Source organism: Pezoporus occidentalis, unplaced genomic scaffold (assembly GCF_034315485.1).
Source record: "Pezoporus occidentalis ecotype Australia unplaced genomic scaffold, CSIRO_AGI_Poc_V1 ctg9, whole genome shotgun sequence".
Taxonomy (NCBI): Eukaryota; Metazoa; Chordata; class Aves; order Psittaciformes; family Psittacidae; genus Pezoporus; species Pezoporus occidentalis.
The window spans coordinates 4,606,192-4,627,290 of record NW_026916262.1 but is presented as its reverse complement, the minus strand read 5'-3'; the positions used below and the strand labels follow the sequence as shown (position 1 = coordinate 4,627,290).

At 40.6% G+C, this 21,099-nt stretch overlaps 1 long non-coding RNA gene across 1 annotated transcript; it reads right to left on the bottom strand.

Annotated features, from left to right (window-relative positions):
• Window positions 1-504: 504 nt before the first annotated feature.
• LOC134156790 (uncharacterized) lies at window positions 505-6,249 on the bottom strand. The gene is made up of 3 exons (XR_009962064.1): window positions 6,091-6,249; window positions 2,405-2,498; window positions 505-692 (listed from the first exon to the last, which is right to left on the bottom strand). It is a non-coding gene; the product is annotated as an uncharacterized LOC134156790 (long non-coding RNA).
• Between the last annotated feature and the right edge of the window lie 14,850 nt (window positions 6,250-21,099).

Sequence of the window (21,099 nt, the reverse complement as noted above, 5' to 3'; positions counted from 1 at the left end):
AGGCTTAAACAAGCATGAGAACAGAACTTCTTTCACCTCCAGAGAGGTCTCATCTCTAACAGGCTTGAGAAATGACAGGACAAGATTAGAGAGTTCGGATTTCTGCTGTTGTAAGATACACCTTCAAGTGTGTTTTAGCTTCTATTAAACTGGTTCTCACATGAAATTACCAACAAAAATAAGAACAATCATTATGAAAGAAAATCTTGAGGCAAAGTGAGCTTTATCCCTCTCCAAAACTCCTTTCTACTGCTGCTGCATTTAAATTGGAATACATGAGTATTTTATTTCTTTATGATAGCTCCACATCCCCTACCACAAGCATTCACCAGTCTTAATACCGGTGCTTCTCTAGCTCCCCATGACGGAAACTGGTGCAAAAGCATCAACCACCAACAGATCATTAGTAGAATTCTAGGCAAGTCCATGAATTCTGTCACACAAGTCATTTCAGAACTGAAATACAAGTTACCAGGTTATTAGAGGCTGAACATATCACTATGCTAAAATTAAAAACTTTATTTTTATATAAAACAATAATAAATCCAAGCAGATAATGAATTGTGTCTTCTCATTCTCCACCTTTTCTTCTTTTCTCCATATAGTCTATCCACAGTTCAATGTTAAACCACTCCATATTCAGCAAAAACTATGAGGTTTCCATCTTGTATCCATGTTTTTCTAATTCAGCTCTGTATAGAAAAAAAGATAGGTATGTTAAAACTTATAAATAAAATACTGTCAGACATTTGACTTTATTAAATATATTGCACAATATGCAATCATTTTAGAATATCAACATGCAAGACTGCTTTTCAGCTCATACCAACAACCTTAACCTCACTTACTCTCCAAGTTCTTCAGCTTAGTATCTTGGATCACTACAAGTGACTTCTCAACTGAAAAATCCAAATACTTGTTTTAATCAGTTACTGCTCTCTGACCCACCACAGCTGGAGTACAAATACAGCACAAAGCAACACCTGTGAGCCTGCAACAATTCTAGATGCATTATAGGACATAAAATTGCACCTTACATAGTTATTCTCAAGGTTTTATTAAACCAAACAAGCTCACTAATCCGAGTGATTTAAATGCATGTGCTTCCAAAAGTATTTTAACTTCTTCCTTGTTTTAAACAAAAATACCTCCTAACACATCAGACAGAAAAGCACCTCATTTTATCTCTAGCCTTAGCGTATCTGGATACCATATTCTAAAAATATTTCAGGTTGGTTTATATACTGAGCAGTGGAATTTTTAGAAAGACTGCAGCATTTTCTTTCTAAAGATGAAAGAAAACCACACTGCAAGCAAGAAACACTGCAAACTATCACTGTAGCACTAGCATACAGTCACCAACACTATAGGCTACAATTAAGGTACAGTTACTGAAGGTTTGTCAAGATCAGCCAGGCTCATCAAGAGTTACACCATCCCTTGACAGCGTGTTTCACTACATATCAATTTGTTTTCCAATATTAAACTGCCTTTCAACCTTGTAAGAAACAATTACACCAAAGGCTATTTTTGTATTTTTCTACACAAAGGACTGCTTTTAACAGAGGGTTTTTTTTTTAAGGGAGATCAACCTAGGAACTGTTTAAATCAGGCTGTATTACAGATTGTTTGCTCATCACGCAACATGAGGGGTTATTATAAAATGTGACTTTGTATTGATGGCTGAAACAATTCAAGTTATAATTATGCCTCAGTAAAGGATTAACTGAAACTATAAGGGACAAAGAGGATTAGACAACTGGATTAGAGGTACCCAAATTATTATCACTTTCTTAAAAGTATGTGATGAACAGTTACTTTGCTGCTGTTGCTCATTAACATCATGATGATTACACACAAGAAGGGAACCATAACATTTATACAGATAACTGACCTCTAGAAAAATTGTCCATTTGGACAGAGAGCAGCAATGTCACTTGAGAGTACAGAAAAAAATCTGTAACAACATACTTCATATACCACATAGCACAGAAGAGAATCTTGGATCCCTTGCCATTAATGTTTCCAGCACAATTGAGTTTTCACACATATGTAGAAAAGTCCTTAGAAAAGGATTTATTCATGTTAAATTGAAAAGAAGTGTCAACTGCATCACAATCTGGAGAGACTCTGTACTGTTTGAGTTGCATAACACAGAAGAAGCCTGAACACGTCAATGACATAAGGCATATTTCAGGGCTCACAGTACAATGATTAAAAGATGAAATGCTTCACTGTGCTGCAGTCCCTTAAGTCTGGTTCTGAAAGGCTTTAGATAAAAAAAGCACAAAGCAGAGCTTTCATTTATTTCAGTTTCAGATCCCTTTTTTAAGTAAGCAGATTTCAAACAGATATGCCATTTTTAACATTTTACCTATCTTCTAGAACAGAAAGTTAAAGTTACCTTAGCTGATTGGAGAAATCATCTTCTACATTGTCATCATCCCAGTTGTCTTCCCAGACATGTGCATCTTCATCTTCATCTAAACCAGTCCAGTCTAAAGACAGGAAAAGCAGTCTAAATATTGTATGCTCCACTGCTTTGGTACTGTGTCTTACTGATGGATTAGCTCAGCCTTGGGTAAGGTAGACTTCTGCTGATAACTTTAACAGAAAATCTGGATCATATTTATGTGTGTATAAGACAAAGATCTGAAACACACCTCACAATTTCTTTAATAAAAAAATGCAACCTGGTTAAAAAAATCATTACACACTTCACAGCATAGCTTTTAGGATTACACTACACATTCATAAGACATTCTGCACACAAATGGACAAGCTGTAGCACTGTAAAAAGTAATGTTGAGTACTTGACTCCTAAAAGCTCAACAAAGGTGTGCAATTCCAGGTTTGTATTTACGCACTTTTGTCTGATTAAAGAAGTAAATATGTATCAACTGCTTCTGCCAATACAAGTACACACAAATCCTCACTTCATTCAGATCACATGCAGTCAGTCTATGGATAAATGCCAAAAACGTATTTGCGATGCAGAAGCAAAAGTAAATTGAGACAGGCATCTGCAAACAGTAGTTGCTACCTGGAACCAGCTACTTCTGGATTCACAAGACAGCAGAAGCTCTTTCCTTACAGAGGAAAGACACCAAATGTTCATTTGCTAACCTAACTGTTATTTTTCCTATAATATAATCTGGCACATCCCTATTGGCAAATTACTCGCCACCCACTTAATGATTCATTATTTCAAAAAAAGAAAAAGATGAAAATAATTACTTTAGAAAAATAACAAAAATACTCAGAAAGTCTCAGAATTACTGTATAAATACCAGCTGGTTTACTCCACTGGTGAGCAGTTTCTCACTTTTCTCCTACTGAAAGACACGAAGTTTTCCCAATGTTACCAAAATAAGCACCCCCCTGATTTTGATACTTGTAACGTTGTATTTCTGAATGCCTGTTAATATATTTAAAGAGATAACACTATTCTTCCCTTACAATTCAGTAAGCCACCTACTGCCCATCCAGAGAAAGCTTTGAGGACTAAGGCCCAAAGTAACATTAAACATCAATGGGTGGTAAGGGAGAACTAGCAGGGTAAAAGATTAAACATTACTTCACTGTGAACAACTAACTTTCTAAGAATGAAGGCAGGTCCTTGCATTTTCTCCTCCTTTTTCTAACAATGACAGGCAATAAAATTAGTATTTGAGATTCACCAGGACAGGAAAATCCATTTGTAACTGATTAGACACACACACATACAAGGCATTACAATTAAACTTCCCTACTCAAATAAACTGGACAATGGGAAAAGATGAAGGAGCATAGAAATCCTTCTCATCTAAGGACAGCAAAAGAAGGAATTGAAAAAGAAGAAAAGGTGAAGAAAAAATACAGTATAAAAATGCATTATTTGAATTTGGTTGTTTTGCTAGATGCTCAAAGGCAAGGACTTCTATTTTAGAACTATCTGCAGTAAGTTTCACTTGTTTGTACTCAATGGATTATTTTTGTCAAAAAAAAAGCTTTGTCACTCACCATTTATCTGGATTTCACAGATACCAAAAGCAAAGCTCAACTGTTTAAATTGAGTACCAAATCAAACTATCTACTAACACACAAGTACTTCAGATCTACAAATTGAAAAGAATATAAACCCTAGTAACTAGCATCTGGCACAGCAGCAGCTTCAATCACAAAAAGTCAGCTGAGGAGTCTGCAAAAATATGCTCCAAATCACACACTGAGTAAAGAAGAGTCAAAAAGGCCCATGTTACCTTCCTCACTGGGGAGTATAGGGGACAATGAAAGTAAAACCTAAATTATATTCTCATTGCTATAGCAACAAGTTTCTACAGTATCTGTATGTTGACACTATATCCCAGAATTGCATACTATTCTTCCCAGTTGTATTACATGCCTGTGACTAAATAAAAGCCAAAAACTACACAGCATTATCTGGGACTGAAAGTGTCAGAAGCATTCAAGAGCCTGCTACCATTAAGCACTACTGCTATATACACCAAAATTATAAAATCAATTTTGACAAACTTGTCATGGCTGGACTCCTTAAAAAAAAAAATACTGATCACAGACTGCCATATTTTACATTTGGGAAAAGAAAACAAACAAACAAACAAACAAACAAAAAAAACCACACAAAAAAAAACAAACCAGAAAAGCTGGTAAATTCATACACTGCATTTTACATTGTGAAAAGCACTGTACAAAAAGGTTCTTAAGTGACCAGTTCACATAGACTTGAATCTACCACACTGTACTTACTTGAAATAAAATGTCCTATAAAAATAGGACACGTCTGTTTCTGATATATAAACTTGATTTGATAAATTGTTTGAAGAAAATTTTACAGTCAAAGAAATGCCCCAAAATCCTTTAATGCAAGTTTGCATTACCTAATTTTCTTTGAATAAAAGCTGGGTGATAGAATGCAAATGTTTTCCCCTGCATAGAAAGCAGTGTTTTAATTTGAGAGAAAACCAATTTGACATGGGTTTGAGCACACAGTTATCATGATTCTTTCCTAAACACTGAAAACAACATTCAAAGTGGCCTACACATTCACTGTAACATCTCAAAAATACCACTTCACTTGAAGATTTAAATGGGCCTCTTTAAGTAGTTCTTTTTTTTTCAGGAGAGATCTGCAAAAAGCCTGATGGTGGTCACTCTTTAATAAATTTCTCTTCTGCCCAGAAAGTTTGTAAGGTACCTGGTTTTAGTAGTACAGTTAGAGTCAAGTAGAATTAATTTCACCTCCTGTAACAGCAATTCAGTACTCTGACCAAGGCTGGTTCAGAAGCAGGCTGCTTCATCCCACTGCAAATACTTAATTTACATTGAATAAGATAAACATTTTTTACCTGTTTAGTAAACACATAGGGAAAAGAAGGGCTAATCTTCTCAGTTTAGCTTAGCTATCATCTCAACTATGTTAAGAACTTTATCTGTCAGGAAGCACAAAAACATTTTTTTTACTGGTACTAAAGGAGTCAGAACACATAAGGCTTGTGAGGCCACATTGACATTTTATTTTAGGTCATTTTTTATAGTTTCCAGAATTAAGGACCTACAATAATAGGAGATTGTATCAGAACACATAAGGCTTGTGAAGCCACTCGCCCTCCTTCCCCCAGCGACTCCCATCTGGAGCGCCGAGGAGCAGCGCATCCCCGGCGCTCGAATCCAGCTCTCCCGCACAGTGACACAGCACTTCGGACGCGGCGTGCCCAGCACCGTGAAGCCCACCCACCGTGCACCGTCAACACAGTCAAGCTTGAACCCGACTCCGAGGCGGCGCAGCCCCGCACGTCGGACCGGGACGGGGGGCCAGAAAACGCGAAGCACCACCAAGCTGCTTCCGTACGGCTGAAGCGGGGTATGCGGGGACGTGTCATACCGCCGCAGAGGCTCTGAGGGCTGCTCACGGGCACGGCACCGCAGACAATCCGCGCCTAGGCCCTGACGCCATTCCCCCCCACCCCAGGCCCAACGCTCCTTTCCCGCCTACTGCCGACCGGCCCGACACAGGCCGCGGCCTACCGGTAGCACCGCCCTCACCCCCAGCCCTGCCGCCTCTTTTTCCGTCCCCGCCCCTCCCGGCACCTTCGGCCGGGAACTCCTCAAACTCGTCGTCCTCCTCCAGGAGCCCCAGGTCAACCGGCTGCTTCTTCTCCGACATGCTCAACCCACCACTCTAGCACGGCGTCCCACCGCCCGCGGAGACTGATGGGAGACAAGCGGCCTCAACCGCGCCTGCGCCCTGCCCGCACCCGACTCCGGGCCGCCTGCCGAGCCCCGCCCCGCTGAGCCCCGCCCGCCCCGGCCCCGGCCCCGGCCCCGGCCCGGGCCCGCCGGCTCACGGCGTTCGTGTGATGTGAGCGTTTGTGTGGTCCTGGCCGGCCTGCTCCGCCTTGCTTCCCGCCTCTCGCTGGGTCACCTCAGGGTGGCCTCTCTGGCGCCGCCGGCCCGCCGGCCTTGGCTTCCCCCCGCGCTTGTCACCGGCCGCCGCCTCCAGCGCTACCCGCCTTGACCCACGGGAGCAGGTGCCGGCAGAAGGCTGGGGAGAGAAGAGGTCATGAACTGGGGTATGCGCCCGCCGCCGTCTGTACGTGCTCCCGCTCTCCACAGCGGAGGTCAAACCGGACGGAGTCACCGACCGGGCTGGAGGCAGCGAGGCTGAGCGCTCCAGGGTGAGCTCGGTCCGCCGGAGCTGGCTGGCGTGTGAGAAGATACCCTCCGTGGGGAGCATCAGGCGGGTTTTAATATTGTGGGTAGAAAAATCTGTCCACTGAAACACGAGACCAAATTCTACAAGCCCCTGCCGCTGCTGAACACATCTGTTCTCCTCGTATTTTTCCATTATTGTTTTATATGTAGGCAAAACCTCCCGTATGAAGGTAGGCTGAGAAAGTTGGGGCTGTTCAGCCTGGAGAAGAGAAGGCTGCGCGGAGACCTCATAGCAGCCTTCCAGTATCTGAAGGGGGCCTGTAAGGATGCTGGGGAGGGACTCTTCATTAGAGACTGTAGTGATAGGACAAGGGGTAATGGGTTCAAACTTAAACAGGGGAAGTTTAGATTGGATATAAGGAAGAAGTTCTTTCCTATAAGGGTGGTGAGGCACTGGAATGGGTTGCCCAAGGAAGTTGTGAATGCTCCGTCCCTGGCGGTGTTCAAGGCCAGGTTGGACAGAGCCTTGGGTGACATAGTTTAGTGTGAGGTGTCCCTGCCTATGGCAGGGGCATTGGAACTAGATGATTTTAAGGTCCTTTCCAACCCTAACTATTCTATAATTCTATGTATCAGCCTTCTGTCCTTCTAATTATAACCTGTGGTGGTGCAGTTTGGGTTTTTATTTTTCCTCTGGCAATCAACATATTGTTTGAAAACCTACATGTAGTTTATGATCTTTCGAATTCCTTGTCCATCACATCAGAGAGACAAGGAAGCAGTTTGAAAGGGAGATCATGACTAGACTGTCAATAAGAGTCAGGATGTTATGTGAAAAATAAAATGCCTCGTTTTTTAAATATTCTGAAGTGTATTCATTTCACTTAATTCTAGATTCTGTAGATGATTTAAACAAAGGCAAATTTCAGCATTTACTAGTTTGAACAAGTTTGTGCATGTGGCAGCTCCAATGGCTTCTCTAGGCAATCACCTTATAACAGTACTGCCAGTTTGTTGGAGAGGTTGGGTTTTTTCCCTTGCTTTGTGAGAAGCTGATTCATGAGACAATGACTTGCACAGCTGGCTTATGCTGTGTCCTAGATTTAAAGTCAGGGAAACAATGGACAAAAACTGTGTGGGAATTCATATATGGGTCACTTTTAACCCAGTATAAGCATGATCTGGCATGTGGCCACAGTTAAGGCAAGATGGCAAATGAGCCCTGCCAGATGAAAGGTCTAATCAAGTGGTCACATTTTATGCGACAGAAGGACTGACACTGATGATTGTAAAAATCATGAGAACTCTGGTTTAATAAGATGTGGAATCTAGTTATAACTTGGCTGGGTATTTTAGCAGGCCATGCATTTTGGAATAATGGATATCCTGTTCTATCCAGAGAGTACAAGATAAAGTGAAAAGGGGTCTGTCATATCAAAAGCTTGCAATGATCCATGATCATTCAGTTACTAAGGCCCATATCCAAACCCTCTAGTTTTTGCCTTGTGTAGAACTAAACTATGGAGTTTGCAGCACATTGGGGAATACTGAGATGCTCAACTGCACCTAGATTATCTAAGAAAAATGAAATGTGGAAACTCCTATGAACAAATAGCTTCAAGTAGCCCTGGATCAGGAAGCAGCTTGAACTTGTTTTGAAGACTTTATGTATCTGCTGTGGAGAAAAGATACAGCAGTCCTTTCCACTCCCTTTCTTGTCCTTCTCTGCCAAGTGCTGGTTAGGAAGCTCTGGAGTGGCAGCAGAGGGAATCTATACCTCTCTAGGGAATATGACCAGCCACTGCACAGGTAAACAAGGAAAATCAAGGACTCCAGAAGCAGTGTCTTACTCATGTCAGGACTGACCACAGTCAGTCTCAGATCTCAGTCATCCTTTATATTTCTAATCTGTGGAGTTTAGTATTCCCATATCACCAGTAAGACAAATTTAATCTTATATTGTCACAAAAATCTACAGTGTCAATTCTTCTCCTTTTATTATAAGTAGCAAAAATTTTTAATGATTCTTTTTAATTTGTGGTTTCTGGAGTTTTATGGTTAATTAAGGAGCTTATCTCTTGTTTAAAAAGGAGAAAAATAAGCTTCTAGCCCAAGCAGTTAGAAATGAGCTTGAAAATATGAGCAACAATTATTTCAGATTTACCTATTTTACTTGTAAGATTGTTTTAAAATAATGCATTTGAAAATAAAAACTTTTAATACATTGGTTTAAATCCAATATGACAGGTTTGGAAAGGCTGAAATTCACATTACCTTATCCAGCCTTTCTAGCAGTAATCTCCTGGATGGATAGAGACTTCACTGTGATTCTCCAGCCCCTTTAGCTCGCTGCTAGTAAGGTCTCCAAGGACAAAGGTATTTGCCATGCTATGTTTCTCACATCAAGGTATGCCCATCCTATATTGTCTGAAGGACCTGATCTGTGAGGAATTCTCCAAGCCAGCCCACTAGAATTTGCAGGAAGAGTTGCCTGGTGGTATTTTCATTCATAGTGGAGCAGATTTGGTGGTAAATAACTCAGTCTGAACACCAGATAGTCTATAAAAGAGAAATTATCCTTGCAGTTGGTTGATGTGGGTGATATAACATATCCCAGATGTATGCTCTTAACCATAGACTATACGGTAAACAAGTAGAAAGAACTTCTCCTCCTCCAGGTAGTTGTTAGAAAACACTGGTTTTACTGCCAGTCTTGTGACTGCCTTAGCAGAGACACGTTCTTAAATCATATTTTCTTCAGATTTCTTACTGGCATCCTTAGGTAGCTTTTTACTCAGTCTGTAGGCTTCATATATCCTGTACCTTACTGCCCCCAGGAAGCATGCAAGGAACTTAGATTTCTCCTCTGAGAAAAGTCATCTTCAAAGTGCACAAAGCATCACAGCATCTAAAAATTTGATGATGCAGTTTATAACACTCAAGCCTTTTGGTGGACCCCATTGACCAGTCTTCTTTCTGTGGAGAAAAGAGCATAAGGATTCAGCTGTCCAAAATAGATTTTTCCAGTGTGAAAAGATATTTGAAAGGTAACTGGAGAGTGTCCAAGCCCCAAGTACGATTGGGGTTTGCTAGTTTCCAGATGGACCATCAAGAAAAAGAGTTGCCATTCAGCATCTACCATATCCAGTCAGAGAGGGAAGAGGCCACTGATACCTAATCAGAAGATGCTGCTGTTGATTTTGGTTTATCCTTCCCCTGTTACAGTCCCAAGACCAGTGGCAATCTTTACAATCACCAGTGCTCTATCTTACATGAACAGAGGACACACAGAGCGAGGTTTTGATCAAATTGGAGAAGGCACTTCCTACATTCCCAAAACTACGTAAGAGATCTGCTTTTCTGGAGCTGCAGCCCCTGCACAGTACATCAGCTACATGCTGAATAGGTTGATCTTCCAGGACCAACAGCCTGACACTGTTGAATGCTTCGTCAGAGAGGTCTAAACACCTGTTCCATGGAAATTAAAGGAAAACAGATTTCAGTGGTTTGGGATATGACCGTTTCAATTAAAACCTTAACTTGAATATACCATTAACTGTTAGCATGTTTGAAGTAACTGAACAGTCCTTCTATTATTCTTTCCAGAGCTGCACAGCAGCTATTTACTCAATATAATTTGTTTTAATTTTTTTATTCGGCATGTTTTATGCATTAGTATCAGAAAAGCCTGTCTTTCTTTTGGCAAATGTTACTGCAAGTTGTCTAGCAGGAGGTGAGATTATGTAGATTTATTTATTCAGTGTAATTTGCATAAATGAAAAATGGAAATAGAGCATTTTTCTGAATTAGAGCCTTTTTTTTTTTTTAATGTGAAACAAAAATGTATGCAGTACACACTAGTTCAGTTTTCCAGATTTATTTTTAGGGGGGCTATTAGTCATTTTGATGCCTGGACGTATTTTATTCTGCTTGGATGGTTTAATGGCTGAAAGCACATTCTGAGAAAAAGACTAAGAGGAGGAAATAGAACAGATTGGAAATTAATTTGTTTATAAGCAGTTGAAGATGTCCTGTTGAAAAAAATCTCAGAGCCATGCTAAGGGGTTTAGATACCTTGAGTAAACTGTTGTTTTGGAGGTCTTCATGGTCCCAGTGCCTATCCAGTTGCAAAAAAAATTGGCATTGTGTGTATTTGATCCTACTGGCTCCATCTGCATAATGTGAAATGTGTGTGCAAAGGCGCTACATTTAATGGACTGCCAGCTTGGACACATCTGGCTCATACCAGTGCTTCCCACACAGTTTTCCTGGATGGGAGGGAGACTGTGTTACTGTTACATATCCAGGGAAAAAACTAGTTCCTGAAAAAACAAACAAACCAAAACAAACAAACAAAAAAAAAAAAACAGGAAAGCTTACTACCATTGTTACCATTCAGAATGCAAGAATTGACCATGTAGTGCAGAATATCTATCCAGTGTTATAGAGCCTATCTGGCAGTCCAAGCACTGATCAGTGTATCTTGGGGATGGCTTCAGAGTTGGTGTTCTGTGTCTCAAGATATAGCGCTGCATTTCTTGCTGTAGCTTTTTTTGATTAAACTGAAGACAAAAGCATATCTTACATTCAGTGCATCTGGACATTAGGAATGGATTGCCCCACTTCTTTCAATAGCTCAGTGCAGCTCTGGACCCATGGCATTATTCCATGAGGTCAGTGCCTTTGGTTTGCCACTATTTATTTACTCATGTCTGCAGAAGTCCTCTTTTTCTCTCCAGCTGCTCCATCATTCACCAGCACCTCTTGGTAGCCCACCCTGCTCCTACAGCCCATCCTTTCTCAGAGCTGACCCTCACTGAGGTCAGGATGCGATTAGGTGGCTGGAGATCATAAGGAATATTAATCACAGTGAACACTTAGATGTTGCTTTACAGACTTCCTTATGTGAAATACACTGTGGCAAGCTATCAGGTTACTAGTGCCTGAAAAAGAAACAGTTCTCTCTTTACCCTTGACAGTCAAAAGAAAGTTTGATTTATTTTCTCATTTTCAGTTAGTCTAAAGGCAGCTGGGCAGTATTGCTACAAAGCTGTAGCTGTGTGTCATTGTAATAGGGGCAATATGTTTGTTCACTTCTGCTCTCTTCCTCTCTCTGATTGTTCTATTGTCTTTCTGTTTTCTCTCCAATTTTGGGCTGACAAAATGTCTCCTTGGGTTTAGCCCTCTAGCCAAAACTTAACGGGCTTCTAATCAAGAACTAACACCACCAGCAGGCTACTTCCCGTCTCTGTTTACCGTTCCTGGTATCATCTTTCTTCTCTCAGTGCATCATAGCAAATTTTCACCATTATTTTCCTTTGAATCTTCCTCCATACAGGGTGCAGGAAGCTTCCTATATATAGTTCTTTTATTTTCTGACCACTCGCTCTCTGGACTCCCAGCTCAACACCCTGGAAGTGTAGCAGATGAATCAAGAACCAGATTTTGAAAAGCCGAGTCGTCCTATATTCCATGTAGCTGTATCAGCAGAATGTTTGTTGCTGAGCCACAATGCAGATTATACTGATGTTTAGAACATATAGGTGGTAATCACAATGTGATTAATCACTTGCTACCATTCACCACAACTTGCGTTTCCATGCAAATATCAATACTGTCAGGGTACAATTCAGTTGTCTAACCTAATATTTCTAACCTCGGTTGAGACGCCCTAAAACACAGGGCTGCCTGATGTAATCCGGGAGACCTAGGCTCTTCCCAGTGGAATTTGGAGGTAGCAAAGTACCCCAGGGTTTCTAAAATGGTAGCAGTTGCCTATGTTTAAGTGACTGACTTGCACTCCTACTGTATGTTGGAATAACTGCCATTGGTGCTTAAGTGTCTTTTTTCATGTTACTGCACAACTGCCTTTGCTTATTTCTGCCAAATCTACACTGACAATACTATGCTGTGGTAACCTCCACATGAGATATTCACTGGATAGGTTAGTATGAATCATTAGGAATCAGGTGAACAGAGTAGGCCTTTTTTGCTATGTAAAAATTCCTTCTACATTTACATATCTAGATAATGGCTAAGATAGCACCAGGATGAAGTTCAAAACAAATAAAATCAAATATTGTAGCCTGGGGAGAATTACCAAGCATTATTTCTTAGTTTGTTAGGTAAGCATAGCCACTGATTAGCAGTCCTGGCAATCTGAAGGACTTATTGATACCTAGACCATTTCAAGGACAAGAGTCAGGCCACTGAGCTTAAGGCCACCCTCACCTCAGACAGCTTACTCAGCCAGGCAGCCCCTCTGGACTCTCAGTTCAGAAAACTGAGATGCTCCATTCCTGACAGTGTTCAAGGCCAGGTTGGATGGGGCTTTGAGCAACGTGGTCTAGTGGAAGGTGTCTCTGCCTATGGCAGGGGGTTGGAACGACATGATCCTTAATGTCTCTTCCAACCCAAACCATTCTATGATTTTATGTTTCTATGAAAGCAGAGATAAATGGGCTTTTCCAGGTAGAGATTCAGAGCACCTGGGTTAAGCATCAGCCCTGAAATGTAATTTGAAGGGACCTGTCTCATCTCTGACTATATTAGGAGCCTAGGAAGACTTGCTTCATAATTATGTGCTGAAAGTCAGGGGATGGAAATAATCTTTTACTGGTTCAAGTACCAGAAGTCACCCTCACTGGCCACAATTTTTGCTTTAGCAAAGTTTCTGAAAGGCATTTTTAGCCCAAGTGTATTTGTTTAGCTTGGTTATCAGTTCAGCTGTCCCACATGGAGCTTCACCAGTGTGTCTGGTGGGAGATGGCAGTGGCAGTTAGGTGTCACTCAGAGCTTGCTGCTCCATGTTGGCTTTTCCTTGCTGGTAAGCAGAGGGTACTTGCTGCCTTTCCATCCCCCTGGAGCTTGCTTTTTACCCCAGCCTTGGCTGTCATTCAGCTGTTCTGCAATGTTGCAGGTAACATACTTTCAGCTCAGAGAATTTCACTTAATTTTATTTATTGCAAATGAACAGTAACTTTTAATTACTGATTTGGGTATTGAGGGGGGAAAAAGAACAGAGAAACATGTTTCCTCACCTTTTCTCAGGATCAGCTTCAGACAAATACTTCTCCTCCCTCATTCCTCACCTCAACTTGCCTGTTTTCACCACTGGCTCCCACTTTTGCTCCCCCCAAGTTCCTTCAGTGAGGTGAACCCAGGACAACAACCATGCTGGTAACCCAGGCTCCTGTGCTACCAGCTGCTGCACAGAGGGGCTGCAAGGCCAGCCTGTCTAGAAAAGCAGATTGTGGCGCCTGTGGCGTGACCTAAAGCATTTCTTTTTATATACAGAATGCCACAGAGCCCCAAAACTCTTCCTCATGTGTCCTGAAAAGCAGAGGATACCTTCTTCCTCAGAGTTCCTGTTGAGCTGTCATGCCTCCTTCAGCATGCGTAGAGGTTTTGATGAACCATATAGTGGTTTTCCACAGAAATGAATGAGGAAACACTATGCCACTAACAGAGGCATCAATTAATTTCTTTCGAAATGAGCACGCTCTTGAGACTTAATCACTCTGCTCTTTATCTTAGATTACCAAGTGAAGTTGATGTAGTATGTCAAATCAGAACCACAAGGAGCTATTGGGTTAAGTCCTAATCTTAACCCAGCTCATCCAACCCTTCCACACTAGTGTAGCAGCTCAGGGCAGACTCTGGGCTGTTGTGTGCACAACCATGCAAAACTAATAGTCCTTTTTGTTTCTGTTAGACAGTAATTTATTCTGAATGGCATGTTAAAGAAAACCCTAGAAAACAGACGCTCTCTGTTCCTGACTTGCTTTCCAAAGCACATAAATCTTTTGTAACTTTAATTCTTAGCGCCTTCGCAAATACGGGAGCACCAGTGATAGCTGGAATGCTTATAAAAACAGCATCAGAATAATCAGTGAGCATAAGTCAAACCAATCTACAAAACCAGTTGTCTTACAAAGTATATATGTAAAATCCCTTTTACTTACATGTATATGTATAAATAAATTCATATATTTATGTGTACAGTACTTATTAAACTACAACAGGTAAACTGTATAATTAAGAGGCTTATATGGTGCTAATTGTTATTCTAGTGTACAATGTAACTAAAAGTAGATAGGATAATCTACAGTAGTATATTACAGTTAAAAAGTGAGATTTGAGTACATCGTTACTGAGGTTGACTCAGAGAGAAAGTAGAAGATCTAAACTCATTGTCATGTGAAGGAGTGCATTAGGAAACAGCTTCCTCAGTTTTACTGTTTCTCACTGTATCTTTTGTAATACACAATAGGGGAGTCTTTTCTCTGATTTGCTTTTAAGGTTTTAGCACAATCAAATCTGGAGGTATTGTAAAGAAAATCTGCAAATAGCAAGAAAATGTCTTGTGGTGACATTCTTATTCAGGCTCTGGGCCTGATTTTGAAAGATCCTGAACTCCCAGAGATGCCAATGCTAAGCACTTCTGCAGATCAGATCTTTGAGGTCTGAAAGATTGTTTTATAATCTTGTTTTCATGCTCTTACAAACCTACAAAGTCATTTTTTTCCATGTAGTAGCACAGATTTTATTAAAACCATTTGGAGTAGATATCCATGTTTTAAGGCAACTGTTTTATGCTGCCTGGTAAGATACATAACTGTAGTCAGTGGAACAATTTCCCTTCTTTCAGGAAACTGTTAATGTATTTAAAGTTAAGACAACATTAATTAGTTAAAAACCAAAGTCTCTGCAATGATGGGACCTTTCGATCCTCTCCATTGCATCATTCTGCCTGGCTATGGCACTATCTTCACGGAAGTTCTTGCACATTAATGGCAAATGATTTATAGGCCATAGAAAATGTCAGCACCAAAAAAAAAAAAAAAAAAAAAAAGAATTATGTTCTTTGTGTTTCATTGCTTTGTCATCTTGAGGGAGAAATCCATATTTGCCATTGTGTCCTCCCTCAGAAGCGGTCTGAGGTGGCTGCAGTCTGAAGTATAACCAGAACAAAACGATAAGGTCTGAAATTGTATGTTCAGTGTTTACGCAGGAAAAATGAGTTTAAACAGTTACATGCAACTGAAGCAATGGCTCTTCAATTCCCATAAGTATGACTAAATTTAGAATTTGATTTCCCATCCACTTACCACATACATGGTTTATTGGCACAGTGTAACTGAATCCATCCAAATGCCTAGTTCTTAATTTCTATGAGTTTAAATCCAAAGATAAAAAGTGAATTGAAAAATTTGATGTGCTTTTTAATGCTGAATGATAAAAGGGAGACATCACCAGATCTCATCTATGCTGACAGATACACAGAATTCCTAACTGGGATATACAAGACTATTTTGAAACACTGCATTTTTTCATACTGTTAATCACCATAAGGATCTCCCAGTATTCAGCAAAGACTCTTGACAGCTGCCTTTTGGGTATGAGAAACCATCTCCTCTTAAAAGCAAAGAGCAAGTAGCAATTGGATTTTAGTTCTGCATGCAGCCAAACCTTACATTCTGAAGTCCAAATTCTTTGAGATATTACAAGGTGGGTTTCCGCTATCTGGTGTTCACAGAACAACTCCAGTTCCTCAGAATTTGCCCCTGTTACTGGTGTTAGACCTCTCCTTAAGGTAATTCCACCTTCCCTGCATTTTTAATGACTTTCAGAAGTGCCCCTATAATATAGGCATTTTTCTTCAGCATTTGAAATGCTGATTCGATTGACAAGTTCCTTATTTATTTTAAACAAAAGAAAATCCAATCAGAGGCATATGTAAGGACATACAAAAACTCTGAATACAAATTGGCTAAATCAATGTGGCTGGTAATCTTCATAATAAAATTTAATCGCTTTTTTAATATTCACATGGGCACTTGGGTATGTTATATGCATATACACTATCTTATATACACACTGCAAATAGTCTTTTGCAGTTCTGCAGAAACTTATTTAACAAGCACATCTGAAACATTGCATAGAAATCTCAAATTGTACATTTTAAATAATAATTTTCAAATGATAACATGTAATTTTAGTTTATGGCTGTTACAAATTTATATTAAAGCTTCACTGAATTGGACAATTTTTCAGTAGAGTTTACTTAATGTTAATCTATTCATTTGGGGGTAAATGAAGAGCTTAATGGTGAAGTGATGTAACTAGAATATAGTCTCAAGTGGTGTGTTAGGTTTATCAATCAGTGAAAATTGTGCACTTGAGTGTAAGAGCACATGTCTATCCATATGATTCTTACTATCTCAGTTAATTGAAACCCTTTTTCCACCCTGTTATCAATACTTGAAAAATAGCTCCAACCACATCTATTAACCAGTGTCTTAATAGACGCTTTATCAGCCCCATATAAATTGCATGTATTTTGCTGGAAAGCAATTTCACTAATATAAGGGTCAGTTCCGTGGTTCACTGGAGATGTTCACTCAGGAGGTGTTGAGGCACCACTGTCTGGATGATAGAGATGGATAGAGCTGTGGGCTTGGTCTTCAGTCCACTGAAACACTGTGCAAGGTTGAAGGTCTAATCCGATTGACACCAATTTTGGCAAAAGCAAAGTATGCTCATGATGAAAATTAGTTAGACGCCGCCACTTCCACTGGGAAATCTAAATCAGGATAGAATAGGTATTTTTACATTTCCTATACAATGTAAAAACAAAAGTAGCTTACACTCAGAACAGCAGAATTATGCGCTGATACTGAGATGTCCTAAACAACTTTGAAATGAAAAGTTCTTCCTGCCAATGCAACTTCTCCAATGGTTTTATTGATTATGACACATTTCCTCTCCCCCCTAGATACTTGATTTGAATGAAAAATTTTCAGAACAACTTGGCTCAGTGTCTCCTGCGATCATAGACAATTCAGCTCTGCTTTACTGTGCCTTAAATAAAAAACTGTTTCCATCTCACAAGTCCAACATACAAAACACATTTCTGAACGTGTCCCAGCCTAACTTTGCTGAAGGAAACCTTTTCCTCTTTCCAGTCCTTCTACTTTCCACTGCTTCCTTGCCCTTCACATGCCCTTTCTGGTTCTGTTCTTTCCTGTTGATTTTCATGCCCGCTTTGCCTTTCTTGGCCAGTTGTCAGCCTCATGAATCAACAGTAGAAGGAAATTGGAAGCCTACAAAACAGGAAGAAAAAGAGAAAGGTATGAGATGCTTAGCAGTGTTTAATTTAGTACTACCTAAAACTCCCTAAAGGCTTCTCTAATCCTTAAAGGCATTTTTGGCTCTTGAACCCATGGGGTTCCACCTCTGCTCACAGATTGCCCACATACAAGAGATTTTGCTTTCCTTTCTGTGGCCAAGTTGTTTAATTGAATTCCATCAGATGTGAGGATACAAGGTGAAGGTCAATTATGCTAGATAATGCTTCTCTGTCTTGGAAAGGGTCAAATGAGAGGCACAGCTAGGACAGCACCAGTATTTTCCAGGAGCTTTACCATTATCTGGTAAAGGTGGGTTGCTAGTAGTTGTTTTCTCAAGAAGGGAAATTTGTGGAAACAATCCTTGAGAGAGAGGGTATTATTAGTGTGTTGTCTGCATACCTCTAAAAGCATGTATTTTCCCCCTGTCCCCTCACCTTCTGCTCAGTTTTGGGGACAATCTTTCTCATGGTTAGTTTGAATCCCAGATCCCTGGAGAAGCTTGTTCCCATCACACAGAACAGAGTTCTAGTTTACTGTTGATTCTTTGTGTAGATCTGTCCCTGTGTTCTCCATCCATGATCAGTGGGCAAACCAGCAGAGCTACTAGAATTAGCATAGTAACGATCTATACTCAGCTCTGTGCAGAGGTAACACACTGGGAGAACTGGCATTACAAGTGAGTAAATAGCTTTCCTTTTAGTCTTAAAGCACAGTTTTATAGGACTATATGTTATATAGGAAAGCAAAGCTGAAACTAGTACTACATTTATCAGGGCACACCTAGTTTAATGCTTGTGGAACAACTACTCATAGGCAGGAAAAAAAGAGCCTTCATCACAGCCATCAGATCTGAGCTGCAGATCTGCAAACAGACCAAGACCAGTTTAGAGCTCAGTGTGATACTAACAAACCTAGTTTGTATACAGGAAATTAAGACTTGAAATACCAAAAAAGGGTACAATGAATATGAGTGCTTCACCAAATTTGAAAACATACTATTTTTATTGTCAAGACATAAAAAAAATTATACTGCAGTGGGCAGACAAGTCAAAACCATAGCTGAAAGCTAACAGAAATTCTGTTATGCAATGAAGAACTTCCTTTTACAGTGCAGTATTTCTTCACTGAAAGCAGATCATTGCTATAAAGAGCAGGTATTTATCAATTTTCAAAGGTCTTGGCCCATCAAAGCTAGTGTTAGATTTGGAATTTCACTTTTGTTGCCAAGGTGACAAACACTTATAAATATACCACATCTTCTAATGTGCTTTTAACTTAGTATTTTTATGGCTTTTAAATCAGATACCATTAGCAAATATATTAGGTAATTTAGCTGAAAGACCATTTTCTACTAACACTTTTTGTTACATTTCCCCAGGTACTTCAGTAAATGTCTGTTGTGACATTGCAGTCCTGCCAGGCTTCTAGCACATAAGGATACGTACAGTACATCTGGTAAGAATTAACATATTACCTTACGATTTTCTATTTTTTTTGTATTGATAATTGCAAATTGTATAAAAGAAGACAAATATTAAAGGTTGGATTCTACAGTCCATTGACTTCAGAGGAAACTCTGCGGAGGTAATGACTCTGGGATTGGCCAGGGGCCGTACTGTGCGTTGTTATTCTTGGCTCCCACCTCCCCTTTTTATAGCAAAGTAATGAGGCTGAAAGCACAGGGGAGACCATAACAGCTCCCCATAGCAGGGCCTTTCCCTCAGCAAAAGGGAAGCAAACAAACCAACAAAACCTGCCTGGGTGTTTTCTTCTTTTTCATAGACCCGAAGGCCAGAGAAGACCTTTGCCATCACCTGGTATGATGCCCTTCAGGACTCCAAGCCAGAAGCTTTCCTGCCAGGAAACCAGCTGGCAGTCATACTGGCAGTGCTTCAGATGGAGCATGGCTTGAAGAAGGCTGGCTTGGGAAATGGAGATGGCAGATGAGGTAGCAGCGGGTGCAGGAACTGCATTGACACAGGGTGTGGCTGCACCCTCAGGAGAGTCCTGGGGGCTGCGAGCACCCATGCTGAGGCCATGAGAGAGCCAGGCATCAGCACTGGGGTGTCCCAGCGCGTAAACCATGGTCCCTGTCAGCTTCTGTCCACATAGGACCACAGGTGTGGAAGTTGTGCTTTCCCTGCTATCTGAAACCACATCTGGAGGCAGGGGCTGGGCTGCGCTGTGCTCCCAGGACCTCCATCTCACATCAGGAGCCCATCCTGCACCAAGGGGCATTCTGGTTGGCAATGCAACCTGTGAGCAGGCGGGGCTGCAATGGTAAGGGTGCTGAGAGAAGGGAGCTATCATTTCAAAATACAGGAGTTCTCTTTCATTTTGACAAAGCTTGCCATCACTGAGGATTAAGCACAGTTCATAAACCAGTGAATAAGCTTCCTACAATAGCAGCGCGTTAGATTGGGTGGAAATGTCCGATGGAGAAGTATCCAGGAAACATCTTTCATGCCTGCATATTAAATTTAATCTGCCACCCCTGTCTTTTAAGACTTGGCATTCATCTGCTGAAAAAAAGATGTTGATCTGAAAGAAAGAGGGGGAAAAAAAAGACCCCAGTCTGCTATAACAGTTTGCTTGGCAAAGTGGGAGACTCTTAAGGAAAAATCAATTGTGTGCGAGTTACAAAGAGCTACACCATGCTGCAGACACAGGGCCTGTCTATGTCACTCTCACCCCCAACCCAGCACTGTCCCATTGGCCTCTTCATTCAGCACAGCTATCTGTCATGAAGAATTTAAGTTTCATATTTTCATCTGTCAGTTGCGAAAAGGCCTGTCAGCTGAAGCTTACACTACCGTTTGCCAAAAGGCCTATAGCCCATGCTGACAATACACTCTTATATTTGTTCTTCCAGGCTCCAGATAATCCCCTCACTTTCCTCCTCAGCAGTCCAGTTATGATGAGGCTTAAATTGCATATTTTGGGGGGGTTAAATCCAGATTTTGCTGATAAATGCTATCAGCAGGAATGAAATGAAATACAGCACGGTTTAGCTCTTATTACCAGCATAAAGCCTGCTATGGACATTTTGTGAAGGCTATGGAGACAGTATTCATATTAAACAGGTTAATGTCTATAATGTCTATAGTCACAGGAACTAAACGTAGGAAAGCTAATATCAGCTTTTACCTGCTTTGTCTGTTTGCCATCTCTGAAAAAAATCCCACCCATCCTTCAAAAAGGACATTTCCCAGTTTATTTCCTAAAATTGATTTACAAAGGGAAATAAGATAATCAGCTCATTATAAAATCCACAAACAACTGTTTTTATGCTCCAAGATGCCACTGCATTATT